This window comes from Ischnura elegans, chromosome 5 (assembly GCF_921293095.1).
Source record: "Ischnura elegans chromosome 5, ioIscEleg1.1, whole genome shotgun sequence".
In the NCBI taxonomy this organism is placed as follows: Eukaryota; Metazoa; Arthropoda; class Insecta; order Odonata; family Coenagrionidae; genus Ischnura; species Ischnura elegans.
This window is the reverse complement of record NC_060250.1, coordinates 34,195,792-34,204,402: the sequence shown is the minus strand read 5'-3', so window position 1 is coordinate 34,204,402 and position 8,611 is coordinate 34,195,792. Positions and strand designations below refer to the sequence as shown.

Genomic DNA, 8,611 nt, shown 5'->3' with positions numbered 1-8,611 from the left:
GGTGAAATAAATAAATAAATATAAATGAAAAAAGTTATTGTGAAAAATTTAACTGTCCACCTTAAAATAAGCTTTTCTATCACTTTCAATACACCCGATACGAACTTTATTTTCATTATTTCTCATTAAAAACTTGCTATCTAACTTACTATTTACTTAATAATACTATCAACTTGAAATTTTCATGGCATATATTGCATGATTATTTCAGCATTGCATTTATTTCATGAACAAAAATTTTACATCTGAGCAAATACTGACGCAAAGTTTTCAAATTTGGGGTAAATTTTCCACTAGATTGGCAGTGGTGGGGGGGGGGGGTGAAGCCGTGACGTTCGCCTGGCGGCCATGTTGCCTTCTCCCAAATATGACGTTATACCGAATTGCGTACGTAAGGGACGGGAGAAAAATTACATTTTGAGGGATAATGAGGGATGATTAATGCTACAGAAAACGTAGTCATTTCCATTTAAGATACACTCAATTAAAAATAAAGGGAACGATTTTGACACTTCGGTGGTAAATTAACCGATCTTTAAGCGGAACAAAATGGTGACAAAGTTATGAAATTGGAAATCCAAGCAGAGCTAAGATTAATACTAATTTGGCTCCTGCTCAACATCTTTGAATTGGAATCCGCACACAAGATCTATCTCGATACAGAAATATTGCACGCAACTATAAAAGGGGCGTAGCAAATGGAGAAAAATGGTTAACTACGTCGTCTGCTAGTATAAGAACGGTCAGCTTGCCTACAATGTCGAATGGCATTGTCATACTATTTAAACAAAATAATTCAACAACTCCAAGCGTTTGATATTTCCACGTTGGTACCCTATAAATATATGTAGTGAAGTATAATATATCCGTGAAAATTTTCAAAGTGATGCGTCCTCTTAAGCCCCGTGATTACATTATTCTCTCCTTCTTAAGGATGCTCCGAAGTTTTCTCCAAACTCCACGCACTTCGCCCGCATCGGTGACGTCATTCCCGACTGGAAGACTTTCTACCCGGCCAGACGGATGTTAACCGACTTTGATTTTCACTTTTTCCGCCGAGGTGCGAAATCACTGTCGAATATCCGTGGGAGCAGGCTCATTCACAGCCTATTTCACTCTAATCTGATTGGACTTGGAAAAAAGGGCAATTTTTGTACCATTTTTATTTGGCCCGTACCCAGTTTTTTTGTTCTACCGACATTTTCTAGTCTATAATTTTATAAAATGGACTGAGGCAGGCGATATTCAGTGGGGTAGCCAGGAATTTCGTTCGGGGGGGTGTTGAAAATCAGGGGGAATATTTTTGAAAAATAAAGTACTGATTTGAGGATTTTAAACTAATTTTAAAAATTTCTTTATGATTTTTCAATTTTTTTTTTTTTTTTTTTTACAGGAAAGTAATTGTACTTTTATATTTCCTGAACTACCCGACCTACCCCCTCGCTTCGCCAACGGCGAGATGTAGTGAAAAGAATAAATATTGGTTAAATTAAACAAGATAACACTTCTTCCACAAGTTTTACTTTGTTACTACGCGATTCAACCGCTACGTCATCATAAGGAATACACTTAATAATTTTCTGAATGTTTCATATGAAATACGCTCGTGCCCAAAAGTTCAACGCCATGTATGTTCCCGATGATGACCAAGCGGTTGAAACGCGCAGTACCAAAGCAGTGGCGGATACAGAGAAAATTCAAGGGGGGGGCGCAAAAGACATCTTGAGTTACCTTTACTTTTATCGCAATAAAAAATATTCAAGTCACATGCAGAGCTTCAGAAATTTTAACTGAAGTGATTTAACACACATTCAAGACAATGCCATCTTATGATATAAAAAAGTTAAAATTATGGTTCTGCTATGTTTGGCAATACGGGTGGCCCCGCAAAGGGGGGGCGCGCGCCCCCCATCTGTGTCCGCCACTGTACCAAAGTAAAATTTGTGGAAAAAGTGCTACCTATCTTATATTCTTCAACCAATATACATATTTTTATCTATTGATATGTGACGTTGTGTTACTCGACGCCAGATAACTCGGCCATTAAGATGGTAAATGTTATTGACGATTATACACTAAAAAAAACAATAAGACTATGGGTAATGCTGACGTTCAGAGTTCTTGAGGATAAAAAATGAAGTGATTTTCAGGATCGTAGACATGATTGCATGGAGTAACCACCAAGCAGTGGATATATTTATTTTTTGGTAAATATGGTAAATTGTGAGACCAAAAATTTGTTTTTGTTCAATTCTCAGATACATTTTTTTCAATTCAAAGTTAACTATGAATAATTATCTTAGCAGAATTCCAATTAACATCATCATGACTGGTTTAGAATCATCATTAGGTATTTTTTCAAGACAATTTCTCACCATGGTTGACTGTCGTCACCTTGCATGAAATGGCAAAATGTTTTATTCGGGAATTTTGGTGCTGATTTTAATCCACGGTGTCATTGATAAGGAGATAAATAAAGTATATCTAGAGTGGGGATCGAGTTATCTTCAATAAACATTCCAACGATATGGGCACGGGCAGCTGTAGCGCGTCGTGAATACTGAAGTCTATCTGGAACGACAGTTGCGTTGGCAGCCACACAAGCACAGCACCCAGTATGAAACGAACTTATAAATTATTTAAAAAAATTAATTTATTCCCAGTGATTTAGAAGAGCGATTACAGGATCTACGACGGTTCATATAACTTGGTCGCACGAAAAACTTATGCTTGATTATCCTGTACGCCTAAGCAAGCCATAAGTAGGATAGCCAGACTTATATCTTTATCGTCGAGCAGCCAAAAATTCAAATCAATTCAGCTCTGTGGAGCTTGATGAGCATTCCTGAGTCACTTGAGCAGTTTCCTCGAACGAATTCTATCTACCTAACATGATTTTGCAAAATGGTTACTTATATAAAGAGATTATACTTCAAGGAACACAAATAGCTGTGATAAAAGGGACTAACATTAGGCATTTTAGTAAATGTATTATGGTTTTACACGCCATATTAATTGTAACAATGTAACGTAGCAACCAAAAAAACAAATAAAACTCGGAACGTTGAGTTTATAACCCGGTGGGAATTCCGAGAAAATTTTACCCACATAATTCGCTGGAAAGCATCAGATCTTATTTCGTTCGATTTTTTTTCTCCAGGTTCATTAATAACTACGTTTATAAGTGTGTAGTGCAAATAGCGCCATTTCATTTCATGCCGTAGTCAACAAGAGCCTCCCATTACGATACGCCATTGTTACTATCAAAACGTGGCACAGTGGGCGGAAATCGGAAAAAGCCGGACAAAATTACAAAATGCCTTTTTTTCAGTTAGACACTGGAAAATTCGCATGTATACTAAAATAAAAATATTATTGAAATTTATGGATAAGTACTTCATTTGACAAAGTTCTTACCCCATACTGAGATACAGAGGCTCAAACGTGAGCGAATTTCCATAAAAACGCCCGTCTTCAATTTTCTCTGAAAATCTTCCGAAGTAAGTACTAGATGGTGAAGTTATAGGTGGATTCTTGCGGAATAAAAAACCATATAATCTATTTCCATCGTGTTTATTCTTCAATTTTCTGTAATCTTAAAGAATATCATCCATGAATTCTTACCATGCAGTAACAAAATGGCGGACACTGTTTTTCGACAAAGTTTTACATTTAGGTAGAGTTTCAAATAGGTTTTCGGCAAAGTCCCGCAAATTAACTTATGTGAGAGCATTATTTGAAGATTTCTTGAGGTGAATACGCAGTTATATTTGAAAATTACATTGATTTTTCGATCGCGCGGCAGGGTTCGTCTCCGCGCGTGGCTGCTAAAAAAGACGCACTACCTTCTCAATGAACAATAAAAGGCTGATTCAATACACTCAATTTCCCAATGCAAGAGGACGGCCAGCAACATCGCGCTGAGGATTGGGGTTTGAGTCACTTCCTGCTCGGGTGTTTCCCGACGGTCCGGCTCATTAGAATCCTAAATACGATGCGGGATACATCACGATACCATACGCATACTTGACAGCCTATGTTGCCCACAGAGAGAGGAAGAGGTTGAGAGGATGTATCCTCTGAATGCTTTAACAGCGCTGCACCATCCGATGACGAGACGAAAAACATGAAAGAAGTGGTGAAGCGATTAGCTACGAGCGGAACTCGGCTTCATTTGAAAGGGGTCACTTCTGAAAGCGTAAATAAGTCGTTAAACGGACGTTAAGAAGACGTTACGGGACATCTTGAAGGATACGGTAGGATACTCCATCATCATTTTGGATGTGGAGTATCTCATAGCCCCCGACCGTCGTGTTTTTTTTTCTCTCTCTCTCCTCGTTTCGGGATGCGAGAATGTTCTAAAACGGCTGCGTATAAGCAACCGGGGCATCTGGGATTTCTCACCGCAATCTCCCTCTATCGCTGTTTTCCGTCATCACCGAGAGCGCAAGTGCCCTGGAACTCCCTTGGATGTGGTAAACCTCTATCAAAATGGGAGGAGCGGCATTTTGGTCTGAATAGCCCTCATATCATTTTTTTAAGGAGTACAATCAATCTACTAATAATCAATTTTCAATTGACCCATTGGTTTCGAAGTTAGCAGAGATTTGCGTTGTTTACACCAAATCCGTCAATTTTAGAGGAATAAACAGCGGATGCGAGAGCTATTCGCAATAAAAAATCGACGGCTTCTATCCTTTCGCAGAGAAGTTAACGACGTCACGCACTCCTGTCTGTCGGATCAACACTTTTCAGCGACTCCTTATTCTCGCGCATTGGTCCCCATCATTTCATTATTGTTTACACTCTCGTGAGCAATTCATTACGTCAATGAGGGGTTATCCCGGGGCGAATTAATAATCCGCGACTCAAATGACGTCACCAACTAAAAAAATATGTTTTTAAAACGCTTGCGTTTTATTTACTCATGAGAGAGTGACTGCATTAGGAAGATTTTTTTTAATTTGACTAGTCTTTCCTATCTATATAGCAAAGTCTTTTAATGAATGGAGATTTCGTGAGTGAGAGTGAACGATCTCATTCCACCCACACTTCTCTTTTAAACAGTTCACGATCTCGATACTTTACGCCCCCAAAAGCTATGAAGATGATTGGAAATACGCAGAGTTAATTTCCACTAAAAGTTAAATATACACAATACAGCATATGAAAATAGAATTATAAATCGATTCTTCTTGTACTCCGTATTGCAAGGCTTACGTTTTGTACTTTCTCCCACCTCATATGGGCCTTAAGACGAGGAGCTATAAAGAGGTTGAATAAGGTTTCCAATATATTCATGAAGCATAATGCAGAGCCAAAGCGCTCATTATGACTTAAAATTAGCGGTTAGATGGTGACAAAATTCCTCCACATGTCTCACAGTCTATATTTTGCCCAAAATCAATAAAAAAGAAACACTTTGACTGACGATTATTACGGGCCTCATTAACCAATAAGTGATGGCATACCCAATTAATCACTCCCTTGATAACTCTCATCATTGTTTAAGTAATCTGTCACGAATCCCTCCATATCATTCTGTTCTACAGTTCCTCGGAAAGAGTGGTGAAAAAATACTTTCGCCGTGGTATATGCCTGCGTTGCCAAAATGTGCGACCTATATCCTTGTTTACTCAGCGCGTGTAAGGAAACAAATAAAATATTACGAAAGGATACAACACGAATGACGCAACACAAAAGAAACTTAAGTCTTGAGGAAAATATGTGAGGATTAAACGGGGAGTTTCCTGGAAACCGATGTAAAGAGTGTTTAATGAGGAATCTGAACAATTTAGGAGGTGGTATGCGAGACAAATTTAAGCATTTTTCGTCCTATAAAGATCGGGTGGCAATTCTTTACTGAGCCATAAACAATTATAATCGCACTTTCTTATTATGGATCATCGGTCAAAGTTTCAGTTAAATTGGGGTCGTCAAATCTCATTTAACACCAAAGAGTTCGTTATTGTGCATATTGTGCAAAGGATAGGATAGGATTTTGAGGATTGTAGGATAAAAGTAGTGAAATAATTAGTTTATAATGGATATACGTGACGATCAGTTCAATAATAAACCTAATTTGGTGATTTTTAATTAAAAAATAGGTTCTAATTACAATTTTTTAGGAAGGACATCCAGGAGCCAACTATAAAAAATTACTGAGGCTGAAGAAAAGATTTTTTGGGGGATTCCCTCCAGGAGGCATTCGCTTTAATCATTCGGCCACGGTACACAATGCCCTATGGAAGATTCATGTTTTTTTTTAAACATCGGTGAAAAAAATCGACGTTTATTACCTATTTCTCGACCGGGAGCGTAGAAAGTTAGTGTCGTCAGTCGTTGCTCTCGTCCAATGTCTCTCTCATCATTAATTTTCAGAATAGGTGAGAATCCACTATCGTATTGCTGAACCCACTCGCCGAAAGTGACTCAAAGATGAGTTGTTTCAGACAATTATATTAGCACATTTTTTTATTATGGTTTATCAATCAAAGTTTCTGGTAAATTGGGGTCATTTACTCTCACTTGACTTCGCAATTTACTAATTCATATGACAAACCTAAGATCATACTAATTCATATATTCGAGTGATAACGAAGAACGATAATTCCTTCTTATTAAATACAGCTTCATTCTCACATCCCATATGGTCTAGTGGCTAGGATATCTGGCTTTCACCCAGAAGGCCCGGGTTCGATTCCCGGTATGGGAACTTTTTACCTAATGTTTTAATTTTCAGTTTGCTAATTTTGGTTAACCCTGTTTATCAAAGATGGTACCAAAGGTTTATTGGTTACTTCTAACTCCAACCAACTCCTCTACACACGGTGTTTCAGAGGGAATCACAGTACTTCACGAGGTGGTCGGGGATACAATTTTAAGAATTTTTTGTCCCATAAACATGGGGTCGCAACTCCTTAATTACTGAGCTATGGCAACGCAGACATTTATGTGGATACACGTCGTAGTTACCATGGAAACTATTTTCTTTGGGTATCTAGCCTTTTCGATATTTTATTTAATAATCTGGATTTTTAAAGACCTTAAATAATTGAGGTTGGACGAAAATGTGCGATTATAATTATCTTAAACGATTAATATCAAAATGTTGATAGTGCGCAATCGTATTGTTGACACTCGCTCAAAGTTCTCGTTTAATCAAGCCCAAAGATGAAATTCGTGCGTAGGTTTCCGCGGCATTGTTCACGTTGACTGCTAATTTTCGGGTTCTCCAGCCGCGTCTGTCGTTTATGGTTGACAACATTTTCGGAAGCCATCCTCTTTCCGTCTTCAGGTCGAAGGTGAGAAGTTTTCATTTTTTGCCGTCTTATATCGTTGCTGATCGGGGGAGATCCCCCTGTTCAGCTCAAAGATGAATGAAATGAGATAAAGTATCAGATTTACGAGAGGGATGATGGGCTGAAAGACACGGGTCAAGCTTAAGTGTCATCGCGGTGAGAGATCGAATATCGGGAGAAAAAGTAAAGGAGACTTCGTTGATTTCCACAGATTTATTTCGTCCGTACGACATGTTTTGAACCATAGAGATTATTATTAAGTACAAAAATGTCGAATGTTAAGCAAACATATATACTCTTTGAAGGGGTTGGGGGAAAGAAAGAGTAAATATGTTTGCTTAACATTCGAAATTTTTGTACTTGATAATGACCTCTATGGTTCGAAACATGTCGTACGGACGAAATAAATCTGTGGAAATCAACCAAGTCTCCTTTTCATTTTCGTGTATTGATTTCCACATAGTTGAGCCTAATACAATTGAACGAATATCGGGAGCGTTAAGAAAATCACGAACTTGTACTTTGTATTGAAAAATATGCACATGAAATAAACTCTGCCCATTTTTCAAGCCCTACTGATTGGTATCCGAGCAACTATACACGTTTTGATTTGGATCAAAGCAACTTTTTTATTCTCTCTATTTTAAATATAACTTAGCTTAGTACGAGTTGTAGTTGGAGCTAAGAAAGGAATAATTACAACTATTGTTAATCAAACAGTTTTCTTTCTCTCGGAATGGGAGTCAAAAAAATGAGATAGGAAATTGCGACCCTATGTTTGAGGGACAAAAACTTCTTAAAATTGCCTCCCCGACCACCTCGTGAAGTACTACCGATTCCCTCTGAAACACCGTGTGTAGAGGAGTTCGTTGGAGTTAGAAGTACCCTATAAACCTTTGGTACCATCTTTGATAAACAGGGTTAACCAAAATTAGTAAACTGAAAATTAAATCTTTAGGTAAAAAGTTCCCATACCGGGAATCGAACCCGGGCCTTCTGGGTGAAAGCCAGATATCCTAGCCACTAGACCATATGGGATGTGAGAATGAAGCTGTATTTAATAAGAAGGAATTATCGTTCTTCGTTATCACTCGAATATATGAATTAGTATGATCTTAGGTTTGTCATATGAATTAGTAAATTGCGAAGTCAAGTGAGAGTAAATGACCCCAATTTACCAGAAACTTTGATTGATAAACCATAATAAAAAAATGTGCGAATATAATTGTCTGAAACAACTCATCTTTGAGTCACTTTCGGCGAGTGGGTTCAGCAATACGATAGTGGATTCTCACCTATTCTGAAAATTA

At 37.9% G+C, this 8,611-nt stretch overlaps 2 non-coding genes across 2 annotated transcripts; one reads left to right on the top strand and one right to left on the bottom strand.

Moving 5' to 3' along the window:
* Positions 1-6,643: 6,643 nt before the first annotated feature.
* Positions 6,644-6,715, top strand: Trnae-uuc. Its single transcript has one exon. It is a non-coding gene; the product is annotated as a tRNA-Glu (tRNA).
* A 1,552-nt stretch (positions 6,716-8,267) lies between these two features.
* On the bottom strand, positions 8,268-8,339 carry Trnae-uuc. The gene has a single exon. It is a non-coding gene; the product is annotated as a tRNA-Glu (tRNA).
* Positions 8,340-8,611: the final 272 nt, after the last annotated feature.